At 41.6% G+C, this 17,764-nt stretch overlaps 1 protein-coding gene across 2 annotated transcripts in view; it reads left to right on the top strand.

Moving 5' to 3' along the window:
• The first annotated feature begins 2,094 nt into the window (after nt 1-2,094).
• Nucleotides 2,095-17,764, top strand: part of ptpn21 (protein tyrosine phosphatase non-receptor type 21) — a 114,183-nt gene continuing 98,513 nt past the window's right edge. Inside the window, exon 1 of one of the 2 annotated variants that reach the window (XM_068038843.1) lies at nt 2,095-2,211. The gene's annotated coding sequence lies outside the window, so the exon portion shown is untranslated. The other variant, XM_068038846.1, reaches the window with a different exon arrangement.

The raw sequence follows: 17,764 nt of genomic DNA, 5'->3' as shown, positions 1-17,764 counted from the left end.
TTCACACCCTCTCTTTACTAACGCTTTGTCTTTCAGCACACCACTAACATACCGTTCGCCTTTGTTCCATGACCTTCTGGTCAGTTATTTTCTGTGACCCTGTCCTATCAACACCTTCACCTTTGTTATCTCTTGCCCCACCCCCGCTTTACTTGCTTAAAACCTGTTACATTTCTAATATTTGCCAGTTCTGAAGAAGGGTCTCTGACCTGAAACGTTAACTCTGCTTCTCTCTGCATAGATGCTGCCAGACCTGCTGAGTATTTCCAGCATTTCTTGTTTTTATTTCAGATTTCCAGCATCTGCAGTATTTTGCTTTAATTTAAGTTTAAAATCAATATTCGTGACAAAATTAACGTGCCTCATTCTTAGCAGGTGGGGGCCTAGCCTGACAATAAACTGAATTCAAATCCTCAAACTTTCATTGTGGGATTTGAACTCATGTTCTCTGGATTGTTAATCCAGTTAACTATTATATTACCATACCCATTTAAGTAATAACCTATCAACTTGAAAAGGAACTTCATTTCATAGGGCTTCCTAGTTTACTTGGATTGCCACTTCCTCAAAGTAGTCAAGGAGGATATTCCTATTCTGGATCCACATTGACCATTGCTAACTAGGTGATAGTCGTACGTATGATCCTCAACACAAAAACAAGAAATGCTGGAATCACTCAGCAGGTCTGGCAGCATCTGTGGAAAGAGAAGCAGAGTTAACGTTTCGGGTCAGTGACCCTTCTTCGGAACTGACAAATATTAGAAAAGTCACAGATTATAAGCAAGTGAGGTGGGGGTGGGGCAAGAGATAACAAAGGAGAAGGTGCAGATTGGACCAGGCCACATAGCTGACCAAAAGGTCACGGAGCAAAGGCAAACAATATGTTAATGGTGTGTTGAAAGACAAAGCATTAGTACAGATTAGGTGTGAATACACTGAATATTGAACAGCAGCAAGTGCAAACCTGAAAAAAACAGTGGGTAAGCAAACTGAACAAACTAAGATGAAATGAAATAAATGCAAAAAAGATAGTAAAAAATGTAAAAAAGAATGTAAAAAAAAAGGAAGAAAAAATAACTAAAAATGAAAGTAAAATGGGGGGATGTCATGCTCTGAAATTATTGAACTCAATGTTCAGTCCGGCAGGCTGTAGTGTGCCTAATCGGTAGATGAGATGCTGTTCCTCGAGCTTGCGTTGATGTTCACTGGAACACTGCAGCAATCCCAGGACAGAGATGTGAGCATGAGAGCAGGGGGGAGGATCCTCAAGTTTACTACTGATAATCAATTCCAGTACTTTACACGGAATGGACGTAAGACTAATTGTTTGTGCTTACTTTGTCACCCTTTAAAATTATGGCAACCGCATTAGTGTTATAAAGCAAAGTTTGGCACCGAGCCACTTGAGATAGTGGGCAAACATAGTGGTTTGTCATATAAAAAGAATTACAAAGGCTAAAATGTACAGCAGACTTCTGAGTAATCTGTTGTGAAGAATCCCCACTGAAGTATTCTGATGGAATGTCATCGACTTGAAAAGTTAATTCTGTTTCTCTCTCTCCAGATGCTGCCAGACCTGCTGAGTATTTCTGTTTTTTTATTTCAGATTTCCAGCAGCCGCAGCACGTTACATTTTGGCTTAACCATAAAACTGATGTGCGCTGGTGATAAAGATAGGTTCGAACGACCAGAGTTGCAACAAAATTAAACGAGCTAAATATGTTTGTGACAAGCAGCTTGATCTCAGTCTTAGCCCTGAAGCCAGCTGCCCCATACCATGCATTCTCTGTGCACATTACATTCCAGCTGTCTGAGGTAATGGACTCTTCTACAGCCACCTCCCAACATCACTTCAAAAATAGGGAGGCTGGGTCTAACACTATCACCAAAAAATGGGTTATAAACATTTTATTAAAACGAAACTTTTCGGAACCAACCACAAATAAACTGAGTTCCCCACCCCCGAGATATAGGCTAACGGTGGAAGTGTGAGCCAATGTGTGGGAATGAAAAGTAGTGCAGCGGAAGAATCCTGAGGTGCGGGAGGCGGAAGTGTGCGCGCTGCTGCGGTGAGCCGGGCGGCGCGGAGGGAGATGTTGTGGTGAGGTAGGCGGCGCGGAGGGACAATCGCCGGAATGGGGAGGTGGCTGACTGGTGGCCGGTTCTGCAGCGGAGCACCCGCGGGTAGAGACCGTTCTGGAAGGTCTGAAGGTAATTGGCAGTGGAAGTCCCATGTTCTCCTTCCCTACCCTGGGTTCTGGGCATCAGTTTCGTCAATGTACTCGGCGCTGCTGTGATGTTCAGCGGCCCTTCGTGGTAAATAAAAGCTTGCGTTGGAGGGAGACTCTTCTTGGGCCAGGAATTGGGACGCGAGGTGGTGGGAATGTAGTTTCAATAGTTGGTTTTGTTGCTTTAACTGCGTGGTTTAAATATGGGGCGGGGGTGGTGTTTATTCTATGTGACAGTTGGGTTGAGGTTTCTTGATTGCTGTATTGTTCATAAAACTTCCTGAGGTCCGCCAGGAATGCTGTTGTTCAGCCATCACATTGTGTACATTGTTGTCGGTGTTTGTACAGAAATATGCAGTGTCAGGATTTTTAACGCTCTCTAAATGTCTCACCTGTTACTGCTCCCTGCATTTGACTTTTATTCCCCCTTCCAGTATTCTGTAAGTAAATGTATTTTAACTCTTGCTTCTGTGAGCAAATTTGTTTAATGAGTACTTTTACTTTTTTCTAAATGGATCTTTTGAGAGTAGTAATTCGCTCGGCTCTGATTATTACTGCGTTGTTCAAAATGTTCAGTTTAGTATACCTCTATAGGATGGGGTGGACTAATATTTCTTCATGTATTGTCTTGCCACGCCGTGAAATACTGTACATTTTGGGTTGGATATTTTTCTTTTTAAAAAAAATCTAAAAGAGTTAGAATTTGATAACCCCAAAACCTGTTTACATGCACACTAAGTACATATGTGAATATACAATTTAAGTCAGATTGGTGTGCTTTAACGTGAATAGATTCATAACAGCACAGGAGGAGGCTATTTGGTCCATCGAGTCCACGCTGGCCTTCTGTAGAGCAATCCAGTCATTCCCATTCCCTGCTGTGTTGCCATATGCCTGCAAGTTTATTTCCCTCATGTCTATTTTTTGATCCTGGTATTTGTGTCTTGGCTAATGCTTTTTCATATTTGGACTTTGTAACATTGAACGAACATGAAAAATTGTATTTTATTAAGTTTATATAATGCTGTGTAGAAATTATAAGCCATTGCCTATTGAAACAATTTTCATATTCTCAATCTATAGTGAAAGACATTAGAACAGCTGATATTATTTGAGTTTTCCTTTGTTGAGGTGTTTAACTTTCAAAGCTTAACGTTCTTGAGCTTTACTTGAACTATATAAACTTATGCTAACTGAACATGAGAGTTTTGCAGCACAAGAAAACTCTCCAGCAAGAATAATGTGCAGTGGTTAGTTTGACACATATCAGTTACTATTTTATGATTTAACTATTTTAAAACTTAAACATCAGCTTTCTTTCCAGCAAGGTGATGAGTTATAGGTAAGAAAATCTATTCAGTTCATCATGGTTCATCCATCCTGAAGAATCCGAAAGTCACAATATTTCAGCATCCAGTTTTTCCTTAAAGTCTCCATGGTTTTTGCTTTTGCTACTTTTCTGGGAAGTCTGTTCCACATGGGGATCACATTTTGTGTAAAAAAAAAAAAAAATCCTGTATTTGCCTTTGACTAGTTTGAATCCATGTGTCCTTGTTCAACCCTTGCAGTTTAACTTAAAAGGCGAATGGCAATGCTAAATCTGCATATTACTTTAGGAAGAATATCAGTGCCCTGCAGCAGGTACAGAGGAAGTTTACCAAAATGATATTGAGGATGAGAGTTCAGTTATGTGGAGAGAATCGAGAAGCTGGGATTGTTCTTAGAGTAGCAAAGGTTAAGAGGAGGCCTATTAGAGGTATTCAAAATTATGAGGCGTTTTGATAGACCAAGGAGAAACTTTCTTCTGGCAAGTGGGTTAATAACCAGAGGTCATAAATTTGAAATGTTTGACAAATGAACAAGAGGGGAAATTTTATCAGAGAGGGTTGTTGCAATCTGGAATACTACCTGAAATGGTGGTTAATCGGGTCATTAGTCTTTTTTTATAATGTATTTGAAGAGGACTAATTTGCAAGGTTATGGTGAAAAAACGGAGGTAAGGGACTAAGTTGGACAACTCTTTGAAAGAATGCTATGATAATGGGCCGATTGGCCCCCCCCTCTGTGCTGGTCGCTAAATTAGAATCATAGGAAATTTCCATCTGTGCTATAAGATTCTCTGATTCATGATCTACTGTTTTACTTCTGTAGTTAACATTCTCTTGGTTCTGTTGATCATTGCATTGGTTGGGCATGTTGAGTTGAAGATTCTTTTGGCTCCAAACTTAGATATTAGAACACTAGTTTTGGAATATTTTACTAATTTCGTATGTGCAGTACTTTAGATTTGTCTGCATTAAATTTCATCTGTCATTCCTTTCCATGCATACCTTTTAATCCAACTCATTCTACAGTATCTGAACTGCTTCCTCATTCTACTGTTTTTACTTGAAGGCCTTAGCTCTTTGTAAAGCTTGGCTTGTACTTGATATTTCTTGCCAGGAATCGTGACTGAGTTGAACTTGAATTGTCCTTTGTGTACCTAATTTCCCAAGCACTATATGCTGTTTAGATTTTCTTCAAATGATCTTAAAGGATAAATTCCTGAAGCTTTGATGTAAAATTTATATATCTTTAGAGAAACTGTTCACGTGTGTGAGGAAAAAGATAATATCCTGATTTACACCCCTTTTGTGTTCTATAAACTTTAAGAACAGTATAAAGCTGAGAGCATGAGATTTAGTGTTCATATTAATGTTCAGTTTTCACAAAAATGCCAGTTGAATTATGGAAGAAAATGAATGATATCACTGGTGATGCTAAAGAATTTTGTGTGTGTGTGTAAATTAGGTGGCAGGGCATATTGAGAGAGTAGTTAGCAAAGCATATGGAATATTGGGCTTCATAAATAGAGGTATTGAAGTTATGCTGAACCTTTAGATGTGGCCTAACCAGAGCTTTATAGAGTATTCTGTTCCATTCTGATCACACTTCAGGAAGGATGTGGGGGTGCAGAGGAGATTTACCAGAATGGTTCCGGAGATGAGGGATTTTAGCTACAAGGCTGGGTTGTTCTCGGAGCAAAGGAGATTGAGGAGAGATTTGATAGAGGTGTACAAGGTTATGACACATTCAGATAAGGTGGACAAAGAAAAGCTGTTTCCATTAATAGTTGGTACAAGGACTGGGGAACACAGATTTAAGATTTGGGGAAGAGATGCGAGCAAGAACTTTTTATGCAGTGAGTGGTAATGACCTGGAACTTGCCTACGAGGGTAGTGGAAACGTAGACAGCATGGACTTGATGGGCTGAGTGGCTGTTTTCTGTGCCTTTATGACTCTACACCACCACCCACACCCCCAAACCCCTGCCAATGACAGACGAATGAGAGCCTGAGTGCGTGTTTTGGAAAAGAATTGGCTGAGTTCTGAATCTCAGCTGTATTTTGACATAGAAAAGCTCTTGCTTAAACCAAAGAGATTTTCATTTCTAATCTGAGATGGGATGTGGAGAGAGAAAAAACTTCAACATGTAGTTGGGCCAATTTCTTCATTCAGTGTGATTGTTCTTAAAAATTGAATTTTGAATGCAAACAAAGCTTCTTTGAGAGAAATGGGAAAGAAGGGTTGGAGTTTGAGGGTGAGAGGCCTTTGAACTTTTGCCGTCCACTTTTGGAAGGTGGGAGTGATTGGAGGGGTAAGGGTGAGGTGAATGACAGGAGCAAGAGAAAGGAGAGGATGCAGTGTAGAGCGTGGTTCAAAGGTAGAAGTAGGGATGATGCAATGTTGTTTATTGCAAGGGGAATGGAATATAAAAGTAGAAATGTTTTGCGACAGTTTTACAGAGCATTGGTGAGACCACATGTAGTGTATTGTGTACAGTTTTGGTCTCCTTGCTGAAGAAAGTATATAATTGCATTGGAAGCAGTTCAGAGAAGGTTCACTCGACTGATTCCAGGGATGAGAGGGTTATCTTAGGGGGAAAGGTTGGACGGGTTAGGTCTGTATTTGTTGGAGTTTAGAAGGATGAGAGGTGATCTTATTGAAACATATAAGATGCTGAGGGGACTTGACAGGGTGGATGTTGGAAGGATGTTTCCCCTTGTGGGAGAGACTAAAACTAGGGGGCACAGTTTAAAAATAAAGGATCTCCCATTTAAGACAGATGAGAAGTTCTTTCTTCGAGTGTCATGCGTCAGTGGAGCTCTCTTTCTCAGCAGTGGAGGCAAGATCATTGAATTTTTTTACGGTAGGGGTAGACAGATTCTTGAGAAACAAGGGGGTAGGCAGGAAAGTGGAGTTATGTCCACCAACAGATCAGCCATGATCTTCTAGAATAGCGGAGCAGGCTTGAGGGGCTGAATAGCTGCCTCCTGCTCCTAGATCATATGTTTGTAATAAATTTGTGTCACAATTTTCTCTTTCATAAAACTATATTGATGCTGCCTGATTGTATTCTGATTTTTAAAAAATGTCCTGCTATTACTTCCTTAATAATGGATTCCAGCATTTCCCTATGACCGATGTTAGGCTAACAGGCCTATAGTTACCTGCTTTCAGTTTCCCTCCTTTCTTGAATAGAGGTGTTGCATTTCTGGTTTTCCAATCTGCTGGGAACTTTCTAGAATCTAGGGAATTTTGGAAGATTACAACCAATGTATCCACTATCTCTGCAGCCATTCTGTTAAAACCCTAGGATGCAGGCCATCAGGTCCAGTGGACTTGTCAGCCTTTAGTCCCATTAGTTTTCCTAGTACTTTTTCTCTAGTGATGGTTTTAAGTTCCTCCCTTTTGCCTCTTGATTTTCTGCTATTCTTGGGATGCTTTTTGTCTTGGCTACTGTGAAGACAGATACACAATACTTGTTCAAAGTTTCTGCCTTTTCCATATTTCCCATTATTAATTCTCCAGTCTCATCCTCTAAGGAGCCAACACTTACTTTAGCTGCTCAGTTATATATTTGTAGAAGGTTTTACTGTCTGTTTTTAATGTTTCTTACTCGTTTACTCTCATACTCTAATTTCTCCCAATTACTTTTTTAATCATCCTCTGCTGGTTTCTAAAAATTTCCCAATCTTCTGGCATACCACTAATCTTTGCAGCATTGTATGCCTTTTCTTTCAATTTGACACCATCCTTAACTTCTTTAGTTAGCCACGGATGGTACATCCTTCTCAGAGTCTTTCTTTCTCAATGGAATATATCTTAGTTGAGAAATATCTCCTTAAATGTCTGCCTCTGTTTTTCTACTGTCTTGCCTGTTAACTTATTTTCCCAGTCCACTTTGGCCAACTCTGTCTTCATACCCCTGAAATTGCCAATATTTAAGTTTAAGACACTGGTTTCAGACCCAAACTTCTCACCCTCAAACTGCAGTCTTTTGGGTGAGATGTTGAACCGAGGCTGCACCTGCCTGATCAAGTGGATGTAAAAATCCAATGGCATATTTTGAATAGGAGCAGGGGAGTTATCCCTGGTGTCCTGGCCAATATTTATCCCCCAGTCAACATCACAAAGTGACAGATAACCTGGTAGCTTTCACATTACTGTTTGTCTGAGCTTGCTGTATGTAAAGTGGCTGCCATGTTGCCCACATTATAACAGTGACTACACTTCAAAAGTACTTAATTGGTGGTAAAGCACTTTGAGACGTCCGGTAGTTGTGAAAAGTGCTATATAAATGCAAGTCTTTCTTTTATAATAGTTTGTTCTGATGATCCTTAATGCGTGCAGAGGTATTGTACTGTGTGACTGACTTAATTTGGACACTGTCACATGATGTCAGCGTCATAGAACATAGAACAGTACAGCACAGTAGAGGCCCTTAGGCCCACGATGTTGTGCCGAACCTTTAACCTACTCAAGATCTAAGTAACTACCTACCCTTCATTCTACTATCATCCATGGACCTATCCAGGAGTCGCTTAAATGCCCCTAATGTATCTGCTTCTACTACCACCGCTGGCAGCGCATTCCACGCACCCACCACTCTCTGTGTAAAGAACCTACCTCTGACATCTTCCCGAAACCTTTCTCCAATCACCCTAAAATTATGCCCCCTGGTGATAGCCCTTTCCACCCTGGGAAAATGTCTCTGGCTATCCACTCTATCTATGCCTCTCATCATCTTGTACCCCTCTATCAAGTCGCCTCTCATCATCTTGTACCCCTCTATCAAGTCGCCTCTCATCCTTCTTCGCTCCAATGAGAAAAGCCCCAGCTCCCTCAATCTTTCTTCATAGGACATGCCCTCCAGTCCAGGCAGCATCCTGGTAAATCTCCTCTGCACCCTCTCTAAAGCTTCCACATCCTTCCTATAATGAGGCGACCAGAACTGACACAATATTCCAAGTGTGGTCGAACCAGGGCCTTATAGAGCTGCAGCATAACCTCGCGGCTCTTAAATTCAATCCCCCTATTAATGAAAGCCAACACACCATACGCCTTCTTAACAACCCTATCAACTTGGGTGGCAACTTTGAGCGATCTATGGACATGGACCCCAAGATCCCTCTGTCCGTCCACACTACCAAGAATCCTGTCTTTAAGCCTGTATTCTGCATTCAAATTCGACCTTCCAAAATGAATCACTTCACACTTTTCCAGGTTGAACTCCATCTGCCACTTCTCAGCCCAGCTCTGCATCCTGTCAATGTCCTTTTGCAACCTATAACAGCCCTCCACACTATCCACAACTCGAGCAACCTTCATGTCATCGGCAAACTTACTAACCCAGCCTTCCACTTCCTCATCCAAGTCATTTATAAAAATCACAAAGAGCAGAGGTCCCAGAACAGATCCTTGTGGAACACCACTGGTTACCGAGCTCCATGCTGAATACTTTCCATCTACTACCACCCTCTGACTTCAATGGGCCAGCCAATTCTGTATCCAGACAGCCAACGTTCCCTGTATCCCATGCCTCCTTACTTTCTGAATGAGCCTACCATGGGGAACCTTATCAAACGCCTTGCTAAAATCCATATACATCACATCCACTGCTCTTCCTTCATCAATGTGTTTTGTCACATCTTCAAAGAATTCAATAAGGCTTGTGAGGCATGACCTGCCCCTCACAAAGCCATGCTGACTGTCTGTAATCAAACCATGCTTTTCCAAGTAATCATAAATCCTGTCTCTCAGAATCCTCTCCAATAATTTGCCCACTACCGACGTAAGACTGACTGGTCTATAATTCCCAGGGTTATCCCTATTCCCTTTCTTGAACAAGGGAACAACATTTGCCACCCTCCAATCATCTGGTACTACTCCAGTGGACAGTGAAGATGCAAAGATAATCGCCAAAGGCGCGGCAATCTCTTCCCTCGCTTCCCGTAATATCCTTGGGTATATCCCGTCTGGCCCCGGGGACTTATCTGTCCTCATATCATTCAAAATTTCCAGCACATCCTCCCTCTTAACCTCAACCTGTTCGAGCATATCAGCCTGTTCCACGCTGTCCTCACAAACGACCAGGTTCCTCTCACTAGTGAATACTGAAGCAAAGTATTCATTTAGGACCTCCCCTACCTCCTCCGACTCCAGGCACAAGTTCCCTCCACTATCCCTGATCGGCCCTACCCTCACTCTGGCCATCCTCTTGTTCCTCACATAAGTGTAGACCGCCTTGGGATTTTCCTTAATCCTACCTGCCAAGACTTTTTCATGTCCCCTTCTAGCTCTCCTGTCCATTCTTCAGTTCCTTCCTGGCTACCTTATAACCCTCTAGAGCCCTGTCTGATCCTTGCTTCCTCAACCTTAAGTAAGCTTCCTTCTTCCTCTTGACTAACTGTTCCACATCTCTTGTCATCCAAGGTTCCTTCACCCTACCATCCCTTCCCTGCCTCATCGGGACAAACCTATCCAGTCGCAGCAAGTGCTCCCTAAACAACCTCCACATTTCTGTCGTGCATTTCCCTGAGAACATCTGTTCCCAATTTATGCTCCCCAGTTCCTGCCTAATAGCATTGTAATTTCCCCTCCCCCAATTAAATATTTTCCCATCCCTTCTGCTCCTGTCCCTCTCCATGACTATAGTAAAGGTCAGGGAGTTGAGATCACTATCACCGAAATGCTCTCCCACTGAGAGATCTGCCATCTGGCCTGGTTCGTAGCCAAGCACCAAGTCCAACATAGTCTCACCTCTAGTCGGCCTATCTACATATTGAGTCAGAAAACCTTCCTGGACACACCTGACAAAAACTGCTCCATCCAAACTATTTGCACTAAGGCCCCCACCTGCCAAGAATGAGGCACATGAATTTTGTCACAATCATTAATTTTAAACGGTTACTGAAGTGAAGAAAGGACTTGTTAAACAGATCAGCTGTGGCTGGAAAGACATTTGCATATTAATAGTGTTTGGAAGGACAAATCAGCCATTCGCTCACCCATTCAACCCACAATGGACTTTTGATCACCAGACGTTGAAGGTGGGGTAGCTCGCATTCCAGATTGACTGCTAATTGGCCGAATACACAAATGGACATGGGCACACCAGCTAGTCACATGACTAATAATAAAAACAAGAAATGCTGGAACCACTCAGCAGGTCTGGCAGCATCTGTGAAAAGAGAAGCAGAGTTAACGTTTCGGGTCAGTGACCCTTCTTCAGAACTCAGTCACATGACTAACCTGGGCAACCTGAGTTTTTTGAATTTGTACTAACAGTTTGGGCAGAAAGTCTGTTTGCTCCTGGACTGAGAAGATCTCTCTCCTGTCTGTTCCCATCTCTTTCTCTCAAGCCTCTGAATCCAGTGAAGATACGTGAATCCCAAGAGAAAAGTCTTCTACAGTGAACAAGGTTTAAGAAGAATACTGGGCCCCAACGAAAAGCAAGATCTACCTACAATCAAGGACTCTACAGTGAGCTTGAAGAACCATAACAACTACTCTTCAGATATTGCCTCAAACCTTTCCACTTTATTTTTCTTCTCTTTTCTGCCTCTATTATCATGTGTGTGTCGCGTATGCATGCCAGCGTGGGTGCGTCCTGTATCTGTAGGTGTCAACCGAATTAGTGTTTGTTTAATAAATATCAACTTTTCTTCTTTAAACCTAAGAAAGCTTGTTTGTGCTGGATTCTTTGCCTTCTAATTGGAAAGCGGTGAACAAGGATTCACCAAGGGGGAACTAGAAACACGGTGTGTTTAAAATTAAACCCTCTTACAGTAAGACCAGGTGAAGGCTGAAAGGGACCCCTAAACACCTTTCCCACCTGTTCGTAACAGTCAGCATAGAAATAATTTTGTCACGTGTCTGGCATGGCATCGTATGAGGGAACCCATAAATGTGACTATATTTTCTCTCCTCTCCGGTTGTACATTGTTGAAGGCAATAAAACTTCTAGTATAGAAGGTGTTATTGCAAGGCATATCTCAATTAAAGGGCTTGGAGGTGTTACTCATCTATTTATCTAGCGTGATCTCCAGTAAAAGCTCTTGAAACATCTTGGATATGTTTTCTGATACCTTAATTGACCAAATTCAGTGCTGATTCTTGCATTTTTATTATCTCATTCCTCTTGTCATTGACATGTGGCACCGGCTGATCCAGGTTGCATGGATGAGTTCTATGTATTGCCAAATCTGATTAGCTGCATCCATTACATACTGCCGTTCTCATTTGTCATCGTTTTCAGAGAGGCTCAGTTGCAGTTGCCACATTGATAAGAATGGTATTTGCATATTTGTCTTGCAGCTGATCTAGTTCTTGGATTTGCTTGACGTCTCATTTGCTATGAGATTATTGGGTTTCAACTTCTCATCTAACAGTAATTATTGCACATGACAACATATTGGAGTATTGCATCTGTCTTGAGAAGCTGTACATGCAGCATTTCTCAAACCTTTTATATAGAGTCACTGGACAAGAGAACCATTTTTTAAGCATTGCAGCTAACTTTCCACAGGGGTATTTGTGAGTAACAATTTAGATGTGGCTGATTTAAAAAGCTCTTCCAAGTAGGCAGCTACAGTGATTCTGACTTTTTGTATATGTTAACGAGGCCAAGTGACTTGCTCAACAGTGTGCATCAGATGAAGGACCGCATACATGCTGCTTGTAGTTGGCAGCAGTGTAACGTCCTTGTAGTGTTTTCCTAGATTCTTAATTGGATCCCAGCCTGTTTTTTTTCTGTTTTTAGCTTACTTTTTCCTTGTGTCAGGACAGCTTTATGTATCTCAGGAGAGAAATAGCAAGCATGAATGTTAGAGCTGAGGCAGGCAAAAGCTTTTCTTATCCTTTGAAATTCTAAGATGTAAAGGAACTGGACCTAGACATCTGGAACTGATTTAAATCCAAAGTCTCCTTGAATAATTGGGGGTATAGTGTTTATTACTGTTCCTGACTGACTACGCAACCATTTCTTGAAGAGCACAGATAGCAGCTAAAGGCTACTGCATTGTTGAATTTGTTACATGCGTGGCAATGTTTTGGTGCATTCACCAAGTAATTGTTACGTGTTAAAATGATTTGTTTTATAACATTTCAGTGTGATGAGCATGCGTTTATTTACTAACCTTAAAATGAGGTTAGATTTAGTTTTAATGAGTTAGTAATCTGTTTAACATTGCCTACTGTTTTGCTTTTATTCTCTCTTGATTGAATTTAGAATCATTATCTCTGCTTTGTTATTTTGATAAGGTTTGATATTGGCAATGATTGACTAAAAAGCCACAGAAAAGTGTGTGGCATGCACTGTAGAAAATGAGTACAGAAACAAGAAGCAAGGGTTGCCATAATACCAAACTTCTTGCAAATTGAAATGGAGTTGGGACTGAAATTCCACCGTCTGGCCTTAATTTATATTTGAATGTGTGTTAGTATTATATGGAAAGCCAGATTTCTAGGTTTGTTGAGGGTTCTGAAATTTGAGCATGGATAAATAATGAAAAACAACATATAGCAACAGTCAGTACACTTCACTGTAATTTGTTATGTGAATTGCTTTGGGAATTTTCTAAAGTGTTATGAACACAGATTTCTTTTTCTTTTAACTAGGTTCAGAAGATTTTGATTTTTTTTGGTGGGGTGGGGGTGGTGGGGAAACCAGTTGATATGACAAAATAGTGAGTTTGTGATTGTGTAGGAAATAATTTTATGGTGTTGGATGGAACTATCATGGAGTTGAAGACTTTGATTCTACTACAATACCTGTTGAAACCTTTAGCCTAGTGCATGGCTACAATAAAAAAAAGACATTAGATTGCACAAAAGTAGGAAGGTTATGCTTCAGTTATACAGGGCATTGGTGAGACCACATCTGGAGTACTGTGTACAGTTGGGTCTCTCTTTTTATCTAAGGAAGGATGTAAATGCATTGAAAGCAGTTCAGAGAAGGTTTACTAGCCTAATACCTGGAATGGGCGGGCTGTTTTACGAAGAAAAGTTGGACAGGCTGGGCTTGTAGTTGCTGGCGTTTTAGAAGAGTAAGAGGTGACTTGATTAAAACATATAAAGTCCTGAGGGGTCTTGACAGGGTGGATGTGGAAAGGATGTTTCCCCTTGTGGAAAACCTAGAACTTGGAATCGCTATTTTTCTCGGAGTGTCGTGAGTCTTTGGATTGCTCTTCCTCAAAAGGCAGTGGAAGCAGAGTCTTTGAATATTTTTAAGGCAGAGGTAGAGAGATTCTTGACAAGCAAGGGGGTGAAAGATTATCGGAGTTAGGTGGGAATGTGGAGTTGAGGTTACAATCAGATCGGCCATGTTCTTATTGAATGGCGGAGCATGCTCGAGAGGCCGAGTATCCTACTCCTCCTAATTTGTATATTCGTATGTAAAAATGAGAGTTGATACTGAGTCATTGGGTGTCGTCTAGAGTTTGTAATATTTATATTATGATCTCTGAAGCTGTAACAATGTGTAAATACAAGATTTGAACTCACAGACCAATTTCAAGAATTACACAACAAGATTTCACATTTCAAGAAAATAAGTCCCCATTTAGTTGAATAGTACTTTGTAAGTAGCTGGTACCCCAAGTTACCAAGAAAGGTAATTTCTTTACTTATTACAGTACTTGAAAACCTCACACCACACTCATACGTTACCCAGTCCTTTTTGATGGTGAAATCTTTTGCAGTTAAATATCCAAAGTTCCTCCCCAGTTTCAGTGAGTTGGATTTCCCAGACCTTTACAGACATCATTGTCTGTTTTTCTCACTTCTCCGAGCACTTCTGACCTGGATGTCCATGAATAAGGTGTTTCCTGGTAATCCTGCTCATCGTCATCTTCTCCACAAGCTTCAACTTAAGAAAAGTGTGTGTGTGTGTGTCCCTCTCCCTCCCCCTCCTCCCCTCCCCCTTCAGAAAGTCTGTTCAATTTATCTGGACTCAAGTCAATAACTTATTCTACTGTTCCAATATGCAGAGCCCAGAAGACTGGTTTCGCAGAGCCACTTAGGCCTTCCTTCATTTCCAGGTGTTAACAGCTGCCTGGTACATTTGCATCTTAATAATTACTGACTCCTTGTTTTACAACCTGACAATTTGGAGGGCGAAACCCATTGTTTTTCAGGTGTTTGCCCTGCAGTCTCTGTTTTTCAAAAGAAAGTCTTTGAACTGTGTTCTCTGTTGTCCTGGTGACCAAGACTTCTGTCTTGTCCTTTCGCAGAGTGGATGTGAGGTCATAGTCCTAGAGTTATACAGCGCAGAAACAGGCTATTCGGCCCATCGTGTCCGTGCTGATTATCAAGCAATTAGCTATTCTAATCCCATTTTTTAGCACTTGGCCCGCAGCCTTGTATGCTATGGCGTTTCAAGTGCTTGTCTAAATACTTAAATGTTGTGAGGGTTCCTGCCTCTACCACCTCTTCAGGCAGTGTGTTCCAGATTCCAACCACCCTCTGGGTTCAAACATTTTTCCTCAAATCCCCTCAGCCTCCTGCCCCTTAGCTTAAATCTATGCCCCCTGGTTATTGCCCCCTCGGCTGAGGGAAAAAAATTCTTCCTATTTAGCCTATCAATGCCCCTTGTAATTTTGCATACCTCAATCAGGTCCTCCCTCAGCCTTCTCTGCTCTAAGGAAAACAACCCCCAGCCTTTCCAGTCTCTCTTCATAGCTGAAATGCTCCAGCCCAGGCAACATCCTGGTGAATCTCCTCTGCACCCTCTCCATTGCAATCACATCCCTCCTATAGTGTGACGACCAGAAACTGTACACAGCACTCCAGCTGTGGCCTAACTAGCGTTTTATAGAACGCCATCATAACCTCCCTGCTTTTGTATTCTGCGCCTCGGCTAATAAAGGCAAGTATCCCATATGCCTGGCATTCATAACAATATGAATGGTATTATCTTTTGCGAGAATGGAACACAAGGCTGCTAAACTGGTAAAGTAGCATAGAACAGGAGATGAGGTTAAGAAGTTTGAGATTGTTCATGTCTGAATAGAGATTTTGAGGTGATTGCGTCATAGCCTTTAGGGACTTTTAGCTAATCCAGGCAAATTTTTTACACTTGTGACTGGCTCAAAAATGAGGGAATATAATTTAACAATAAACAGGCAGGAATGTTTTACATAGTAATAGACATATAGAATAAGTTTCCAAGTAAGCCTGTTGAGGCAAATGGCATAAATGGCTTCAAGAAAGAAATTCTTCAGAAGCTCATATCGTAAACCGTTGGAGGTGAGTCTTGCGCCTCGGGGCTTTAGTGCACTCAATCTTCAGAGTTTATTTGAGCACCCAGAGAGTGAAATCAAATCTCGCCATAGTTTCAGAATTTAAATTCAGTTTTAAGATAAATCAATCTGGAATTAAATTATTAAATTTATTCAGACATGTATTTTGCTGCATTAAGGGAACATTTGTGAAACAAATTAATTGTAAGAGCTGTAGATCCAGCATGATAACTCCAAAGCAAAAGTGGAAATCTAAGCTATCAAAATTTCTGTGTCTGTAGCCTGATGTCATGTTTTCCGATTAGTTAAGTTTAGGTTTGAGTCTCAATTTTCTGATGAAACAATCCAATAGTGGGAAACTGTTTTCTTTCAGGTCATTCCATTTATCTGTTTCCATATCCACAGCTGGTCCAGGAACACTCAAAGCAGAGCTGAGTCTTGTAGCTGTTTCTCTTGTAGATGTGTACCTTTTTGACCACACCGCCATATGCACCACTCAAGCATAACCTACCACTTTCTTCCTGGTCCTGGCTTATGTCCTTGCCTGCCATTCGCTTCCCATCATAATGCAGTACTGCTTGCTGCTTCCAGACCTGTGGTCTATGGATAATAAGCATTGCCATGTAACTTAAATACTTTAATGATGTTTGGATCGTTTGATATGGCTCATCCAAGCAACTTGACATTGTTATAATCCAAATGTAGCCCACAACGTTCTGTTAGTGCAATTTTGGGCACTGTAAGTACCATTGTTAATTTTTCTGTTCGATTTGGATATATTTCCTGTTTAATGTCTCTGTTAATCCAACAATGCAAAATTTGTATGATACTAGTACATCTCCAGTTGCATTGCTTGCCATCCAAGAACGGGAAATTTTTATTGGTTCATGGGATTTGAACATCGCTGGCAAGGCCAGCATTTGTTGTCCATACCTAATTGTCCTTGAGAAGATGATGAGCCATGTTCTTGAACTGCTGCAATCCATGTTGTGTCAGTACACCCACAGTACTGTTGGGGCGAATTCCAGGATTTAGACCCAACAGTGAAGGAATGGTGATACAGTTACAAGTAAGGATGGTGTGTGACTTGGAGGGGAACTTGCAGGTGGTGGTGTTCCCATGCGCCTGCTGCCCTTGTTCTCTAGGTGGTAGAGGTTGCAGGTTTGGGAGGTGCTGTTGAAGGAGGCTTGGCAAGTTGTTGCAGTGCATATTGTAGATGGTACACTTTGCTGACACTGTGCACCGGTGATGGATGGGGTACTGATCAAACGGGCTGCTTTGTCATGAAAGTGTCGAGCTTCTTGAGTATTGTTAGAGCAGGACACATTCAGGTAAGCAGAAGGTATTCCATCACACTCCTGACTTGTGCCTTGCAGATGATGGACAGGCTTTGGGGAGTCAGAAGGTGAATTACTCGCCACAGAATCCCCAGCTTTTAGCCTGTTCTTGTAACCACGGTATTTATATGGCTGGCCCAGTTAAGTTCCTGATCAGTAGTAGCCTAAGGATGTTTATGGTGGGGGATTCAGTGATCATAATGTTGAACGCCAAGGGGAGATGGTTAGATTCTCATTTGTTGAGATGTTTGTTGCCTGGCACTTGTTGGTCGTGAATGTTACTTGCCACTTATCAGCCAAGTCTGAATGTTGTCCTCGTCTTGCTGCATATGGGCACAGACTGCTTTAGTATCTGAGGAGTTACGAATGGTACTGAACACTGTACAGTCATCAGTGAACATTCCCACTTCTGACCTTATGATGGAGGGCAAGTCATGATGAAGCAGCTGAAGATGGTTGGGCTTGGGACACTACCCTGAGGAACTCATGCAGCAATGTCCTGGGGCTGAGATGATTGGCCTCCAAGAATCACAACCATCACCCTTTGTGCTAGGTATGATTCCAACCAGTGGAGAGTTTTCCCCTGATTTCAATTTTGCTAGGGCTCCTTGATGCCACACTCCTTCAAATGCTGCCT

Source organism: Heterodontus francisci, chromosome 9 (genome assembly GCF_036365525.1).
Source record: "Heterodontus francisci isolate sHetFra1 chromosome 9, sHetFra1.hap1, whole genome shotgun sequence".
NCBI classification, from domain to species: domain Eukaryota; kingdom Metazoa; phylum Chordata; class Chondrichthyes; order Heterodontiformes; family Heterodontidae; genus Heterodontus; species Heterodontus francisci.
This window is presented reverse-complemented; position numbering and strand designations above follow the sequence as displayed.